Source organism: Dermacentor variabilis, chromosome 5 (genome assembly GCF_050947875.1).
Source record: "Dermacentor variabilis isolate Ectoservices chromosome 5, ASM5094787v1, whole genome shotgun sequence".
In the NCBI taxonomy this organism is placed as follows: domain Eukaryota; kingdom Metazoa; phylum Arthropoda; class Arachnida; order Ixodida; family Ixodidae; genus Dermacentor; species Dermacentor variabilis.
The window spans coordinates 154,045,822-154,063,608 of record NC_134572.1 but is presented as its reverse complement, the minus strand read 5'-3'; the positions used below and the strand labels follow the sequence as shown (position 1 = coordinate 154,063,608).

At 45.3% G+C, this 17,787-nt stretch overlaps 1 long non-coding RNA gene across 1 annotated transcript; it reads right to left on the bottom strand.

The window, feature by feature from the left end:
• Positions 1-8,420: 8,420 nt before the first annotated feature.
• On the bottom strand, positions 8,421-16,679 carry LOC142582002 (uncharacterized). The gene is made up of 4 exons (XR_012828347.1): positions 16,465-16,679; positions 14,148-14,252; positions 11,325-11,469; positions 8,421-8,530 (listed from the first exon to the last, which is right to left on the bottom strand). It is a non-coding gene; the product is annotated as an uncharacterized LOC142582002 (long non-coding RNA).
• Positions 16,680-17,787: the final 1,108 nt, after the last annotated feature.

The following is a 17,787-nucleotide window of genomic DNA, read 5'->3' as shown; positions in this document are numbered from 1 at the left end:
CGGCTTTTGGCGAGTTCCAGGCGGCGGCACTCTTTTATAACAGCATCCATCGTCGCTGCGTTGTTGCACACGAGCAAGTTGACGGCGTCATCGGCAATGCCTTTGAGGATGTGGGAAACCTTGTCTGACTCAGTCATGTGGGTGTCAACTTTGCGGCACAGAGCCAAGACGTCCTGAATGTACGTGACATAGGGCTCTGTTGACGTCTGCACGCGGCCGGAAAGCACATTCTGCGCGGTAAGTTGGTGACCGTAGGGGTTGCCGAACAAGTCTCGAAGCTGTGCCTTAAGTGAATCCCAACTGGTGAGCTCATCTTCGTGCGTGCAATACCAAACTCTAGGTGTGCCACCGAGGTAAAAGACTACGTTGGCGAGCATAATAGTAGGGTCCTACCAGTTATTGCGGCTGACGTGTTCATACAGGCTGATCCAGTCATCGACGTCTTCCCCATCTTTGCCTGAGAATACGCCAGGATCACGGGGAGCGGGGAGAGTGATGTAGGTCGTCGAAGTGGCAGCAGGTGTCGGAGCCGGCGGAGTCGGGTTGTCGTCGCCAGGAGCCATGAAGGAAGGCTCGACGTACCGTCCACTGCGAAGCTCCGGGACGAGGTACAGGGAACGTCCACCTCCACCAGATATGTTACGGAGGAAGACACCGACGAAAAGCTATTTACAAGTATATTTACAAGGCAATACGCTGCGCTTTGCCAAGAGGCAACAGCCCGCGCTAGCTTCTAATCGTCGTCGTCGTCTTCACACTGCTCGCCTTTCGTGATCGCACATATTGTGCCGTAGCAATATTATTTACATCTTATCTAGCCCATATCACGGGTATATGATTCCGAGGACCTGCAAGCATCCCGGTGAGCCGTCACTCGAGAAAATAATGAAGCGAAGAAAAGTTAGAGCAACTGGCCTTTTCTGCGTCTGCAACTCGTTCCTCGAGCATATAAAACTGCTGACTGTGCACCGAATCCCTTTGTTGGTCCCTGGAGCAGTAACAAAGAAGGTTGAACTCACGAAGCAACAGTAATTAGCATGACCTTTGAAATAGATGGTGATAACTGAACGTACCTCGTGTTCATCGCGCGGGCACCAAATCGATGAGAAAACTGGCCTTCACACTGCAGGACATGCCGGCACCTAGGGCCAACCAAAAGGAGTGAAATAACAGAAGAATGCAGAGTTCCGAATAGCTATAATGTCTAGAGATTGATTGGAATGTGTGTGAGGTGTGGTTGCGTGGGTTGGGCGGGGGGTACGTGCCTCCTCCCCCCCCCCTTGGGTACATGTTTGCTAGTATATTGTCACGTGGTAGTGACTGTGAAGAATACAGTAGCAAAACTGTAAAGTGCAAAACTAAATCTTTATTGGGTGAACTTGTGCCGTCAAAAGCTAGTTAAACTTAGAGCACAACAATAGCGGCGAACTCAGTCGGCGATCATCGGCAATCTGATAGCAAGTCAAGCGCGTCGGCTTTTATGCATCAGTCGTCGAATATTCCAGAGTAACAACTGGACCCGCTTGTCTTCCACAAAGTGCTACACGATTCGTGTCACGCATACAAGGAATCAGATTAGACAAGGTTCGGTGACAGACAGCGGATGGAACCGTCGATAACATTCCAGAAACTTTCGATACATGCAGTTGCGTCCGACGCTGTGCCATAGCATTTGTTAGGCGGTGAAACCTGGTCATCCGATAAAGACAAACAAGTACACGTGTCAATGCCCCCTCGTAAAAAGCATCGAACTGATGCTGCAAACGAACAAAAGCAATAAACAAAAACACTTTACCAAAAACAACAAAATAAGGAAGCTTTTGAGCGGGCGTAAAAGGGCTTAAAACGCACCACGTCGGCCACTTCAGATTGTGCGCGGCACCGCTGTGACTGCGAAATGCCGTCTGGCACGATCTCATAGTCCAGTTCGCCAATACGTCGGACGATATTGTAGGGTCCGAATTAGAGTCGCAATAGATTCTCACTGAGTACTCGTCGGCGTATCGGGGTCCAAACCCAAAAACGGTTGCCGGGCTGGTACTCAACGTAGCGTCGTCGGAGGTTGTAGTGTCGGCTGTCGGTACGCTGCTGATTCTTGACCCGTAGACATGCGGGCTGTCTGGCTTCTTCGGCGCTCTGAAAATAGGTGGCGAAGTCAATATTCTCATCGTTGATGACGTGCGGCAGCGTGCCGTGGGGATTCGTCGTCGGGTTTCTTGCGTAAATCAGCTTGAGCGACATCATCTGTGTTGTTTCTTGCACTGCCGTGTTGTAAGCGAAGAATACATACAGCAGGACAGGATCTTACGTCTTTTGTACAACGTCGACGTACATTGCTATCTTGTCGGCGAGGGTCTTATTCAGGCGCTCCATCAGACAATTCGGCTGTGGGTGATAGGCAGTTTTCCTCCTGTGCCTTGTCTGACCATACTGCAGAATGCATTGAGTAAGCTCCGCTGTAAAGGCCGTTCCTTCGTCGGTGATGAGCACTTCTGAAGCACCATGTCACAGCAGGATGTTCTCGATGAATAATTTCGCCATATCGGCTGCGCTATCTTTCGGCAGCGCTTCCGTTTCAGCGAAGCGGGTAAGGTAGTCCGTCGCCATGACGACTCACTTATTTCCGGTTGTTGACGTTGGAAAGTGTTCCAACAAGTCCATCCCAATCTGCAGAAATGGGCGGCAAGGAGGCTCGATCGGCTGTAGTAATGCCGCTGGCCTTGTCGGCGATGTCCTGCGTCGCTGACAGTCTCGGCATTTCTTGACGTAACGGGCAACGTCGGCGATCAGGCACGGCCAGCAATTCCTTTCTTGTATCCTCGATAGCATCCCGCAGAATCCGAGGTGGCCTGCCGCCGGATCCTCATGAAGGGCGGGCAGCACTTCTGGACGTAGCGCTGAGGGAACAACAAGCAAGTAGTTGGCTCGGACTGGTGAGAAGTTATCTACTAGCAGGTTGTTTGGAAGCGAGAACAAAGACAATCCTCGCCCAAATGCCCTAGGGACAACGTCACTGTGCCCTTCCAGGTACTTGACTAAACTTTTGAGCTCCGGGTCCGCTCGTTTCTGTTCAGGGAAGTCTTCCGCGCTTAATATTCCAAGAAAGACGTCGTCATCCTCATCATCTTGCGATGGCGGGTCAGTGGGGGCGCGTTATAGGCAATCGCCATCCGAGTGTTTTCATCCGAACTTGTAGGTTACGGTGATGTCGTATTCTTGTAGTCTGAGGCTCAACCGCCCAACCATCCTGAAGGACCCTTTGAATTCACTAGCCAACACAAGACGTGATGGTTGCTGAAAACTTTGAATGGTCTGCCATATGGTTAAGGGCTCAATTTCGCTGTAGGCTTAAGGATGGCGAGACGTTCCTGTTTGGTCATAGAATAATTGCCTTCCGCGTTTCACAGCGACCGGCTAGCGTAAGGTATAACCTGCTCAAGACCGTTCTTCCTCTAGACTACAACTGCACCTAGGCTTAGGCTACTGGCGTCAGTATGGATTTCTGTACCGGCGTACTCGTCGAGGTGCGCAAGTAGCGGTGGCGACTGCATGCGTCATTTGAGTTCTTGAAGTACGTCGGTCTACGGCGTTTCCCACTTCAACTGGACATCACATTTTGTTATATGGGTAAACGGCTCACCGATGCGTGAAATGTCCTTGACACAGCGCCTCTAGTAGGCACAGATGCCAAGAAATCTATGCACTACCTTCTTGTCAACGAGTTGCTAAAACTTTGCGATGGCGACTGTCTTCTGTGGGATGGGGCGGACTCCAGATTTGCTGACGACGTAGCTCAGGAACATGGTATGCGAAATGGCACTTTTCCGGCTTCAGAGTGAGCCCTGATGAATCGATGGTCTTTAGTAATAACGCAAGCCGCCCAAGCTGATCCTCAAAATTTCCGTCGAATACACCGACGTCATCTTAGTAACGTATACAGGTCTGCCACTTTAACCCTGCTAACGCCGTGTCCATGACGCAGTGGAACGTTGGAGGCGCTGAGCGCAGTCCGAATACGATGCCTCGTAGAGGCCATCGGGCATGACGAAGGGGGTCTTTTCGCGATTTCTCTCGTCGAATTCTATTGCCCAGTAGGCAGACTTGAGATCCATGGAGGAGAAATATTTAGCGTTGGAGAACCGATCGAATGCGTCTTCTATCCGTGGGAGGGGGTATACATCCTTCTTAGGGATCTCGTTTAGTCGACAATAATCGACGCAAAAACGTAGGCTTCCGCCCGTTTTCTTCATTAAGACAGCAGGAGATTCCCACAGGCTTTTAGACGGCTGGATGATGTGGTGGCGTAGCGTTTCGTCGACTTGTCGTCTTATAGCTTCACGTTCTCGCGTCGAAATTCGGTAAGGGCTCTGGCGGAGTGGTTGAGCGCTCTCTTCAGTTTTTATGTCGTGCTTTGCGACTGTTTGTCGAATCCTCGATGACATCGAAAAGCAGTCTTTGTATCGTTAGAGAAGACTTCTGAGCTGTCGCTACTTACTCACGGTGAGACCTGGATTTACTGCGAAGTCTGGTTCGGGAACTATCGTTGTCGGGGTAGAAGGGGCAGAATCCGAGAGGACAAACGCATTTCTGGTTTCCCTAATTCCATCGATGTATGCGGTCGTCGTGCCCTTGCTGATGTGCTTGAACTCCATGCAGAAGCCTTCTACCTGGCAGAACTCCAGACAGAAGCGCATACAAGCAATCACATTACAAAAGGTTCAGTGACAGACAGCGGGTGGAACAATCGATAACATTCCAGAAACTTCCGATACATGCAGGCGCGTCTTACGCTGTGCGATTACATATGTTAGGTGTTGCAACCTGGTCGCCCAATAAAGATAAACAACTGCACGTGTCGATATCTTAATTTCATTGGTATGAATATCGCGGTTTGAATTCCAAGACATGACATGATTCCTATCAAATTTATGACATGTATGCATGCATTCCATGATGGTATCATGTTAAATGCCGACCTAGTGGACAAAGCTGTCTAGAAAGCTTGGGCCCGTGGCTATATGATCGCGATCGCGTTCGTTCGTATATGATACAGTGGTGGTCGTTGCATGGTCACTCCACTTTCGCAATCCAAATCTCACCTCGGATTCTCGCCTTATATTTAAACCATCGTTATTATGCCTTCAAGCGCTACTATATTATTGAATGCTTACGAAACTAACGTACTCATGTCATGAACGCAATAGCTAGGGCTTCTTACTACGGCAACGAATTGGCTCCAGAGATTACGTTTCTGAGTTTCCTCTAAGGGTCTGCTTCTTTATTCGAGTAAAACCTTTGTTAGTGCTGATGGTGAGCAAGTCGCATGAAAAATATATGAAAAAATCAAGACAGGTTTTGCCCTTATGCTTATAACGAAGATTTCTTTGCGTACGAACATATCTTCATGTTGTAGTAACGATGAAGAATAACGTAGCAAGAAGCGTGAGTCACGTATTTAAATTTTTATTGGGTGAAGTTGTGCCGATAGAACAACGTACACTCGCGCAGGATGCTCATACCGAGCATACTCCGATCGATGAAGATATTGGTTTGCGGTTCAAGCGCGTAGGCTATTTACTGAAGATTATTCCAGCATGCCAGCGGAATCGCAGGTGCTTGCGCGTCTTCCAACATGTACAACACCATGATGTCGCGCAAGCCATATAATTACACAAATTTCGACTGCAGCATAGACAGCTGATATAAAAGGCGAGAATCATCGCGAATGTACAGAAAAATACAGAAGTACAGAATGTACAGAAATATACAGAAGTACGCGTGTTGATGTCGTTCTGGCGGTGTCAACACATACATAAGGGGAGAAATTAGTGAGTTATCCAGAAACAGCTCTGTGCTTCAAAACGGCAGGAAGAACTAAATAAATATATCATGTCAAAAACTGACGCGCATGAAGCTGTACATTTTATTCGGTAAAAAAAGGTTTGAGCATTTGAAGATGCGCTGCGTAATACAGCAAATAACAGAGCCGGCAAACGGCAAATCTGAACGTGTGGTACAGATAGCTACACGTTGAGCATCACGCTATATGTGTACGCTTTCCTATGTTCACTCTGTCTGGCGGTGACCTTGTTTCCGCGAAAAAAAAGTCAGCGTGAGTCATCGACAAATACTGCCTCCTGGGGTTTTAAAAACATGTTCTATATCCTTTCCCGGGATCCTCTGCAGCTGCACCACACGCAGGCAGCAACACGCAATAAACGTTGTTCAACTGAAACACTTTCCAAAATATAAATTTTCGATATATAGACAAGTTTGATGCGATAGCAGGGCACACTCTTTGTGCTATAGGAGAGCACACTCTTTGGCGTGAATGTTTTAGTGCTTTGTTCCACAAGGGTGGACATTTGCGAATTTTCAGTGTGGCAGAAAAACTCACAGACGCACCTGCTAGGCTGACCTCAATAAAATTGCGTAAGTCGCAAGCACGGAAAGGTTCGACATATAAGCACCTATATTTTCGTACAAAGTCCATGGTCTACAAAGATATTCAACTAAATATGTATGCATCAAGATTTGCCCTAGCAATAAATCTTATTCTGATGAGTAATGGCCCTATCTTGAAAGACCAGAAGGATTCAATTTTTTTTATTTAGTAGTAACAAGGAAATCATTTACGTGCTTATATTATAACTTCGTGATATGCATATAAGCACACGGATTGATTCCTAAATGTCGCATATTGTTCAGTCAGTACGTCCGTCGCATTGGCACAGCACAGCAATTTACTTATTTCTTCAAGCAATGTATATGTATTGTATATGTATCTTCCACTTCTGGTCGCTTCACCCCCACCACTAACTTTGTTTTCATGCCTCCTCGGACGATACTTGAGGAAGACAGATACTGAAGGTCACTCTACAGCGTAGTACAGCCCACCGTACCAAACAGTGTTCAACTGTCCCTGTTGGCTAGCCATTTTCATGACCCGATTTGTCCCATTGTGTATCGAGTTTGAACCGCGGAGTCATTTTCTGATCAGCATCCTGCCCGCCCCCAGAGTTCAGTTTGAACAGGGCTTTATTTCTTTTGCGGGACTTCCGCTTGATTTTTGCGTGGCACAAGGCTTGCTTTCCTCATTTCTATCCGCTTCTGCAAGTCGTACCACCATGTCTTCTCCCGATACCGTATAATATGGAAGACATGTAGGATTCCCGGTAGTTTTGAAACTGAGTTACACCTCAGGCCCCTTGTGTAGGAATTGGTTGTGATTGGATACCGCAGGCTCGAGGCAACATTGCAATCGAACTCCGAATACTTGATACACACCCCTGTACTCATTAACATCACGCACGCTTTCTCAGTCAATCCGTTAGCTGCTGGATAATATTGAGCATTGAACCACAGCACGATTCCTCGCTGTCCCGCTCACTTTTGCAGTCGAGGGCTCCTATTTGCTGGCCCGTTGCAGGATACCTTGCTTTCACGATTTGAAGCGTTTCCTGGGGCCCTTGTCGACACAGAGCTGGAACACTTTCGTTTTCTTGACAACTTCGAAGTTTCTCCGCATCTCAGCGAAATCCAAGTGTACAACTTCAAACCATGCCCTACTAGAAAATCCTATTTGTTTTCAAACGGGTTTCATCAAATAGGGTTATGGAACGGGACCCCGTTTGATCTTGTTCAATCCTGACCTGTTTAAATCCTGTTTATTCCTGTTTAAACCTGACCCGTTTAAATCCTGTTTAAACCTGACCCGTTTAAATCCTGTTTAATCCTGACCCGTTTAAATCCTGTTTAATCCTGACCCGTTTAATTCCGTCCTATTTAACCCAGACCTGTTTGCCCCTGTTCAGACCTATATTTTGCTACATTCATACCAGGTCCTTTCAGAATGGATTGATGTTGCTTAATATAATTTACTCTTTAAACCTATTATGTACACTTGTGTATTTGCGATCAGCATTGAAGAGAAGTAGATGTGCATTATGTTTGCAACAAGAATGCCACTTTCACATGTAGGTTTGCCTGGTAGATTGCTTGAAACGAAGATGAACACAATTTTCGGCATAAATTGATTAGCACTACCAACACTGATGTGATACATCATGAACAAGTTTTGTATGACCCACGAGTACGTTCTTTATGTATGACCTACAAGAAAATGCACCCTGAAGAAGACTGTACCTTATTTTCATATTTACTACAAGTATGCAAATGTAATTCTTGCAAGATTAGTATATGTTCGATTACTTGTACTCGTCTTAATGCAGTGCTTTTTGCTGTAACGGTTTGTTCACAAATCCACAGTAAAGCGTAATTTTGGGGTGAAAAATGTCAGGCAAAGTATTGGCATGTACTTGTAAGTGAAAAAGAGAAGTATACTTTACGTAGGCATTTCTGTACACCCACTTGAGCTTTCATTAAGCCTGAAGTCCTCCGGCTTAAGTAAAAGCATGTCATAAATGTCCCAAGCACTGTTTATTGGACCTTCTAACGGTATTTCGATGCATCCAGTCTGCCGAGAGAAGACCGCTGGAGTGGGTTGCTTGGGTGAGAGCGAGCAGGGCACCTGAAAAAGTAAAGCCAATAATTTATCTTGACTCATGCAACAGGTTGGCACATAGGCAAATTTGCCTATGTTCCCACAGATAAGAAAGGTTCAGCATTCCGGTCATAGGAGATAATGAATAAATCTTATTGAAAAATATGTGGTTTCATGCAATGCCTATGTTTCAAGGGAACATGGATTACTGTGGGAGAATAAGCTGTCATAATTAGCAGGCGATTGAAGCAAGTGTTATAGGAAAAAGATGGACACATCGTTTGATTTACAATAATTACTAGTATTGAAGCAACAGAATACAAACATGAAATACCTTTAAAAACAACACCGACAGGTTGAGATAATAAATTATTCAGAAACTAAACCCTTCTGCCAGCAAAATACCGTAGTGTACTGGCTTTGACATTGCGCTGCTCAGGCAGAGGGCATGGGATTGAATCCCAGCCACAATGGCTGCATTTAGATGGCAGGAAAATGCCAAAACCCCTATGTAAGGTCTATTGGGTACACGTTATAGGAGACTAGGGATCCCGCCAACTTGAAGTTATAAAAACCGGGGTAAATTTCGAGATAAGCAAACTCACAAAAGTAGAAGGCCCTGGCCATGCGAAGACCATATAAAGCCTTTTAAGGTAGGTGCCAGCAGCCGCAAAATTTCTTGCAAAAGCGAAATATAGCAGAAGCGGTATTTTTCAGTAGATCACTTTTGCAAGGTATTTTACAATTTGACACCCGACATGTTGGGCATCTACGGGCAACAGCAATTCTTGCACAGATCATAGCAAATACTGTTGCACCTAGGTACACATAGACACATAGGTATAGGTACAGTCACCGACTGACTTTCCGGACTCCGAAAATTTGGACATGATTACTCGGTCTGCTTCACGGCACCGCCATTCTCCCCATGGACCATAATGTATAACAACTTCCGAAAGTTCGGACGCCTTGCAACCTCTCATCTGATTTTTCGGACACTCCTTGAGCCAACTTGATCGAGAGCACCATGCACCGACTCTGACCGTTGCATGGTTCTACTTGCTGAACGCCATTTTTGTTTTGAACGGAGCCTCCTTGCTGCCCCACGAAGTGGCGCTACTGCAAATCCCTGCTCATCATCCATCGTTTCTGCCTGGTTTGTAGCTACAGCCGTTCCGGTCTCAGCTTAGTATGCCATGTCAAGACAATCCAGCAGCTGATTTGTTTGTTTCTTCGTGCACGACGCTGCGAGTAGGCCAGGTTTTTGTTTGTGCAACTGATGTCGGCGTGACGATGTTTGACGAAGCAAGATGGGCCAATTCATTTCACTAATATCTAGAATAGCTACCTGTAAGCACCATCTACCTTTCAACAACATTTGCAAAGCAAAAAACCTCATCCTGAAAAGTCTGCACATGAAGACATCAGTAGCATCATCAGCGTGGGGCCTCAAGATAATTCGGCAAGCCAAGAAATTACTGACAGCACGAGTGCAAGCATGCCAACAGGAAATCAGTGGCTCAATAATGCACCTTCTACCAATTGGTAGACAGTGCATTTTCGCAAAGCCCTAACTACAGCAGATCATTGTTCAGGAGTTCCCGAATGCACAACTCTATGCCATTTTCACGCCGACTCTAGGGAAGCACCTCTGCACAGTTGCAAGAAAAAAAGCTAGATGCCCCAACAGAAATGAGCCCACTCAAGCCATGGAAGTTATGTTTACCTTGTCTTCCTACAACTACTCAAAATCTAGGACTGCTGTTTTGCACAAGGGAACAAACGTCAACATTGGTGCCTCGCCCAACAGAAGTGGTCTGCGCCGTAGAAGGTGCCATCAGTCAGCCCACAGATGAGGCCCACATCAGTGCTGTCAGTGTGCTGTACAAATTGCAGAAGCACAGCCTACAAGCTTGTCTGCCTTAGTGTGATCGCACCAATGAACGAAAACCAACGAATCAAGTTTGTTTCGTGCCGAGAACAGTTGCCTCATGCTGGATTTTCCTACAATTCTTTCTAAGCACAGATAATGCTTAGTTTGTTTTGTAGGCATGTAAATAATGAAAAGGCCTGCATCACTATCTCTGAAAAAAATCATGTAACAAAGCACGTACAGTACACAGGTGCAGTGTCTATCACATACCATTTCGTGCAGTAGAGGCTACATCGGATAAACCGGCCAATGTATAAATGACTGGCAGCGTGACCAAGCAAACTTGATGAGTGGGTCAGTTAGCAGTGGTAGTGCACTGCTCTCGGCGCACATGCACCTATGTTTGAAAGCTGCTTGATCGTGACAAAATATAAAGACAAAAGCGCTGGAGAGATATCTGAGGCTTTTCTTATATGTATGACGAGGAACCTAGCACTAGCTCCCCAAGCAGAGAATTACTTGACAGTGAGACTGCTTCTTATCATTGTAAAACAAGTGTCACGCTCACCATGTGATGCATCCTTTTCGTTTCTGTGCGAACAGCATGTATTCAGATCTATTCTCCCCCTTTCACCTTTTGCACAATATCACTGTGCGAGCAATAATACTGAACTGTTAGTAGCACTCTGTCATGTTGCCTCCTTTCTTTCCTTGTGAATTGTGTGCTAAATAAGGCTTTTTTTGGTGAAAGAGTGTTAGTTTAACGCATAAACTAGCGCCATGGCACTTTGCAATAAAGGAGTTATAATTATCTAAAAATATGCCCATGCAGAACAGTGTCAAAAGAACACCTTAAAGACAGAACATGAGCGTATCTATCATAAAGACCAATCCTTGTCTTTTTTCCTTAACATAATTTTCAATACCGATATTGAAGTACAAGCTCACCATATTATATCACCTTGTGAATGAAGCAAGGCACAATGGTGCCCAACTGTCGCGGGACCAACTTGGATGTGGAGATCAGCGCAGATCAGCAACATAGCATGGTCTGTTTACACTTCTTCTCCAGGTCCAGCAATACCTATAGCAGCTATAAAACAAGCGAGCTTAGAATCAGAAGCGAAACAATATAAAAAGTGACACTGAGCAAAGCAACTTTCGTTGAGCATAAATAGGATCGAAATGCTGACATTATGCCCATAAGTAACTTCACTTTGAGCAACAAAGCATCCAATTTAAGAAAGATTATATGTATGAGCTATCTATGTGAGAAAGATTAATCGAACGCCCTCTATTTGCCATACCCCTCCCTTTATGCATGGATGTCTTCCTGACTGAGTGAGCTGGGCTGATCCCAAGTATAGTGTAATTAAAGGTTGTCACTTGGTGGGCTAATCCCGATACCATTGCATGACTTGTACAATAATTTTAATGTGTATTGTAATGCTGGCCATCCTGCAGGCACTGCAACATTATAGCACCCATAAGGCTAATGGTATTACCTGATATGGTTAACTAATAAGTGTCCCCAGAAGCATAACTTGGCATGTATACTCGGAGGCCATTATTATAAGAGAAGCAATAGCAGAGGTGAAGCTTTATCCTGTGCCATATGCAAAATGGCCGAGCACGCCCAGCTTTTTGGTTACATTCTCACTTGCGACCACTGCAACAGGCTGACTGACATGCGTAACCAGCAGTTTGTAGGACCACATTTTCATAACCTGCAATTTTTTTTACATCTGAAGAGATCAGCCTCAAGCTCCATGATGCGCTGCACTCAAGAAGCATTATAAACTGGCAACATTTAAATGCTATGCTGCATGGTTTGTCGCATGCTTTAGGAATTTACTTATTTATTATAAACCTAGCTCATAGGCTCCAGTTGGAGTATTGCATGAGGTGGCAAGAAAACAAATTCTGAACTAACAAGGAGAACATTCAACAAAACAAGTCAGACCAAAGAAGAAAAAATAACATACTCTCATAATAGGACTATGTATCTGGCAGCTAGCTTATAAAAAGACAATTAGGAATGTTTTACTACTGGTAGCGCTTTAGGGGATGGAATGTAGAATTCCAAGCTTCATACACTTTTAAGCCACCTTTCATGGCTTTTTGTTTTGAAGTCCTATTCTCTGTACTATTATAGAAATGACTACCCCCCTCCAAAATTAAACGAAGAAAAACATGTAATGCACAGTAATGTAACACAATAATGTAATGCACAACAGTGAATACTTAGAAAAATGTAATTAAGAACATGGAGTCTATGTGGGCACAGATGTTAGAAGTCTACATGAAAGCATAATAATAAAGGTGGGCAAAGCATTTATGCTTTTGTCGGGCAACCTGCAGCAAGACATACAGGTTAAAATATATGCATGCCTCACAACACAGTCCCTAAAAATATCTGTCACAATACAGTGAGTAGGTATATCATGCATATCTACAATAGCCCCTAATTATATTTAACTCAGAGGGGGCTACTTATGTAACTTGATCAAACTGAAGGTGGGCGAAATTCTAAATATACGATTCAAGTAGACAGAAAATGGACATATGAAAATGCATCTACAGCAAAAGTGCTGTACAATATGTCATACCTGCCAACCTGTGAACATAATATTTTGTAAAAATGCTGCAGACACTAAATTCTTTGTTGGGGACATAGCACACTTTATTTTAAAGCTTGCTCTCAGCACCCCCATTGTTGCGTACACAAACACATTATTTATAAAGGGAAAATCGCACATCTACCCGCTCGTAGCAATAGCTACAAAAGAAACCCGTACGGATTCCTCGAAAGGAAAGCCTCACATTTGAAAAAAAGAAACCGTCCAGGTCTGTGACTCAAACCCGGGACCACCGCCTTTCCGGGACAGCCGCTTTACCATCTAAGATAACCAGGCGGCTAGCAGATGGCCCGGCGAAGTCGAATTTGTCGACAACATGAAGCAAAGGCAAGGGTCTGACGTAATAGTTCCGCGGAAACGCGCAAGGTGTAGAGAAGTAATGAATAAAGGGGAAAAAATATTACGTCAAACCCTTGCCTTTGCTTCGTGTTGTCAACTAATTCGACTTCGCCCTGCCATGTGCTAGCCACCTGGTTATCTCAGATGGTAGAGTGGCTGCCTCGGAAAGGCGGTAGTCCCGGGTTCGAGTCCCGGACCAGGACGAATTTTTCTTCAACTGTGCGGCTTTCCTTTTGAGGAACACATACGGGTTTCCTTTGTAGCAAATGGTACGAGCGGGTGGATGTCTGATTTTCCCTTTATTAATTACTTCTCTCCACCTCGTGTGTTTGCGCAGAACTATTATGTCACACACACATTATCAACCATTATTTAACTTGTCGTGCAGCACAAAAAGGAGCAGCGAACTTGAAACCAGTAACTGACAACATTGTTTTTTTTAGATTACAGAGCTTTACGCTGCTTCAGGAATTTATCTGACCAAACTTCCCAAAAGCAAGTGCCCCTCTGATGTTCTCGTTAGAGATATTGCATCGTTAATAATAAAGCAGTACAAGTACCATTACAATTAATTTTTTACATGCATTTTAACAATGTCATGCCGTCAATCTCTCAACAGCTTCAAAACATCTTAACCAACACAACTTCATTGTCTTTCTAAAGTGACATTCATAAAATTGTAAAATGAGCCCACATTTGTAAACCCACGCAAAATTCAGGAGAGTTTCCAAACATGGATGATACCAACAAAATCTGCAGCTCGTGTAAGTGGCAGCAACTGCTTTGCACACACCTTGTCACAGCATGCACATCAGGTACTTTTCCGTGCTGTTGAGGCTGCAGAAGTGCCGCAGGTGCATATGTGGAGGTGCCTCTGGTTCACAAAATCTTGCCATCCCTAAAAAATAATAAATGCTTAATTTATTGTAATCCCTGCTGAAACTGCAAACTTGTGATATAAAAAGATCACGTCACATTTTGAAAAAAGTCTCATACAACCAGTTACATGAAGCTGCAACTGGTTGTGCAAATATCTGATGTAACATCACAGGCGGTTAAATAACGCGTAAATCGAACTGTAGCAAACATGAATCTACTATGAAAAGGTTTACACAAACGTACAGCTGTATAACGTGAAATGTGAATTGTACTATCAAAAAATTCCGTAGGACATGAAAAGCGTTCCAAAACCTAATTTGTTTATGCGGCGCAACAAAGCACTGCTCCCAAAGGACGATGCGCTCAAAATTACAACAGACCACCTCTTTTTCTGGAGAGACAATACAGAAAAGAGAAAGATTTTTCGATCAAAAAGAAACATTGCTTATGTAATTTCGGCTCCTCTGCAAGATCGGAACCCTTTACAAGTACACGAAAACACACAGGACACTAATACACGTCATCTGACGACACTCTATAAACAGAATAATTTCCATACAAGCTAAAAATCTGGCCATGCGTCGACGAAGGAATCGGGTGCTATCTCGCGCAGCTGTTAGCTGTGAAGACGACACATCAACGTACTACTTCTAGAAATGCCTATACCATTTCTCAATGAAAAATTATGTACACAAACAGTAACTTTCTTTGCTTGAATTTTTGTGCCCATTTATATTGTTACGTCCAAGCGCGTCAAAGGGACGCGGGGATCAAGAAGAGAGGGGAAGAGGAGAACGAAGACTGTGCAGCGGCCATTCCTGTTCTTCGTAGCCTGCCGTTCCTGCCCTCGCACGCCTAAATAAACCCCTTTTCCCCGTGCTTGTAACAAATTGGTGGAGGTGCTGGGTAAACCTCGTAATCACGGAGCCTACGCTGCTACAACTTCGCCGAAGCCGTCGACTTGCCGGACTTCCGCCACCCTCACCTGCCATGCCTGAATACGCCTGCCAGATTCCCGAAGGATCTGACGCGGCTTCAAGGCCAACACCTGGTGTTCCGTGGCAATACTACCGGGTGCCACTCACTTTCGGAGGAAAAGCCGGAGAAGATGTCGACGAGTGGCTCACGAACTACCGAAGGGTGAGCCGGTCTAACGGTTGGAACTCGACCGCACAGTTGTCCAATGTTGTGTTTTCCCTTACCGACACAGCGCTCGTCTGGTACGAGAATCACGAAGACACGCTCACTTCGTGGGAGCTTTTCGTCGAGGAGCTCAGAGCGTGTTTTGGTGACTCTAGCGCAAAAAAGAAACGCGCTGAACAGACGCTTTCGCAAAGAGCTCAGATTCCCGGCGAGACCTGTACGACTTACATCGAAGAAGTGCTGAAATTGTGTAAAATAGTCAACTCTCAGATGTCTGAAGATGACAAAGTGGGACATTTGTTGAAAGGAATAGCCGAAGACGTCGACAATTTTTTGATCGGCAAGGAAAGCTTGGACTCCGTGTCTGACGTCATTCGCCACTGCAGGACCTTGGAGACATTGAAGATGCGACGGATAATACCGAAGTTTGGTCGCCTGGCTAATGTCACGACGGTGGCGAGTGTAGACCCGAGCTCGTGTGTTGACCTTCCATCCACTATACGGCAGATTGTTCGCGAAGAGTTGCTCCATCAGGAAGAGATGTACCGTTGCACACCCGGCATCACTGGCGCGTACTCACCACACGAGATGAGAAACACGGCCGTTTCGACCGCATGGCAACCCACGGTTCACTCAGCGACCATGGAGTACAGGTCTACCCCACAAACGAGAGGGTCAAAGGGACGCGGGGATCAAGAAGAGAGGGGAAGAGGAGAACGAAGACTGTGCAGCGGCCATTCCTGTTCTTCGTAGCCTGCCGTTCCTGCCCTCGCACGCCTAAATAAACCCCTTTTCCCCGTGCTTGTAACAATATCAAAGAACCACCCGCGCTAGCGTGCTTCATAGGTGAAAGTAAATAAACCACAGATAGAGCTGTTGGTAACATGAATACGTTTTAGGGCAATTTCCATGGAACTTTTTGATAAATGTGCACTGCGGCATGAAGAACAACCATTTGAGAAGCACATTTATAATTCTTGCTGCTTTACAAATCCGGATTCGGTTGTTGTACGGATCTTGCGATACGTACAACAGCGCACACTTCACGAACCATAGACAGGAAGAATGCGCTCAAGCGCCGGACTTACCTTTCTCGGCGTACTCGGAAAACGCTCCTTCTAGTGTCACAGGTGCCGCGGCATCGACTGCACCAACGGTTCTTCCGGCGCACGCACTGTTGAATTGCAGATCAACTACAGGACGTAAGAGCACAACTTTCACCAAATTCTTCCGTACAGTGCGATACGATGCGACAGTGCCAGAGGAGGAGATCCTTTTCATGAGCCCGGAACAAAGGAAGCGCGAAGGGTCATTTCTTCGACATCGGCGCACCACACGAAGGATACTGCGGGCTACATTACGCGGTCCCAGGGGTTTTGTGATTCTCAATGCATACAAAATGCACCACAATTTCTCTCGGCACAGCGTACACACGATTAAGCAACTACATCGGACGGCGTCAATACACAGCAAGCACTCACATGCAGTGACAACTGCAGACGGCAAAATAATATCACCTGTAACTTTACCGGCGCTACCTGTGGTGCCATCTGTAGGCCGCCACCGAAAGCGACCGTGCTTTCGGTGATCTCATGGATGGTGACGGCGTTGTATTTCGACGTTATGCGAGTCGTACAGCGTCTTGTACGACGTGTTTCAGCAACGTTGCTTTTAATAGAGAGGACAGCAATCTGCGTATACGCGGTATAAACGTCTCACCCACTTGAAAAACACAACAGGAAATTTTCAGTCTGTCGTATTTTGGGACGTTGTGACTGTCGTTCTGTTCTCTGTAGTGTGACGTCCTGTAGTCGAAAATTCTCTAGTTCCTGATCAATATTTGATTAAAAAATGACAGAGACCACTTTAAGGATATGTAAAATTATTAATACGAAAAAAAAAATTAAAAAAAGAGGTAGAGAAAAATGCTGTCGCCTAGGATTCGAACTTCTACCGGTCCCGAGACAAGCATCTTACCACTGCACCACGCCGAACATAATTGCTATTCAGTTGTTTAAGCTATGCCAACAGTGTAAATCGCTGTCTGGGTTGCTGTTTATATTTACATTTTAAAAGCCAAGATGCGCTTTCACGTCAATGCGTCAACTGCCGCATCTCTAGATGAGCAAAAGTGTTGTTACCATCGACAGGTACATCGTGGAGTGCTAGACCATCGATTTTGCTGTAACGATATCCATATTTGATAAGAAATTCAGAAGTAGACAACGGTGACCGGGGACACTGAGGGTTGTTACTGCTAATTTCGACAGTTGTCTCTTACTCTTTACAATTTTGAGCTCGCATATAATTCGTGTTCAATGCTATATAGCTACATAAACACTCGTGGGTGAGTCTTCATCCCGACAGAATACTGGCTTCTCACGGCAGCGCTGTACCAGATTAATGAGACC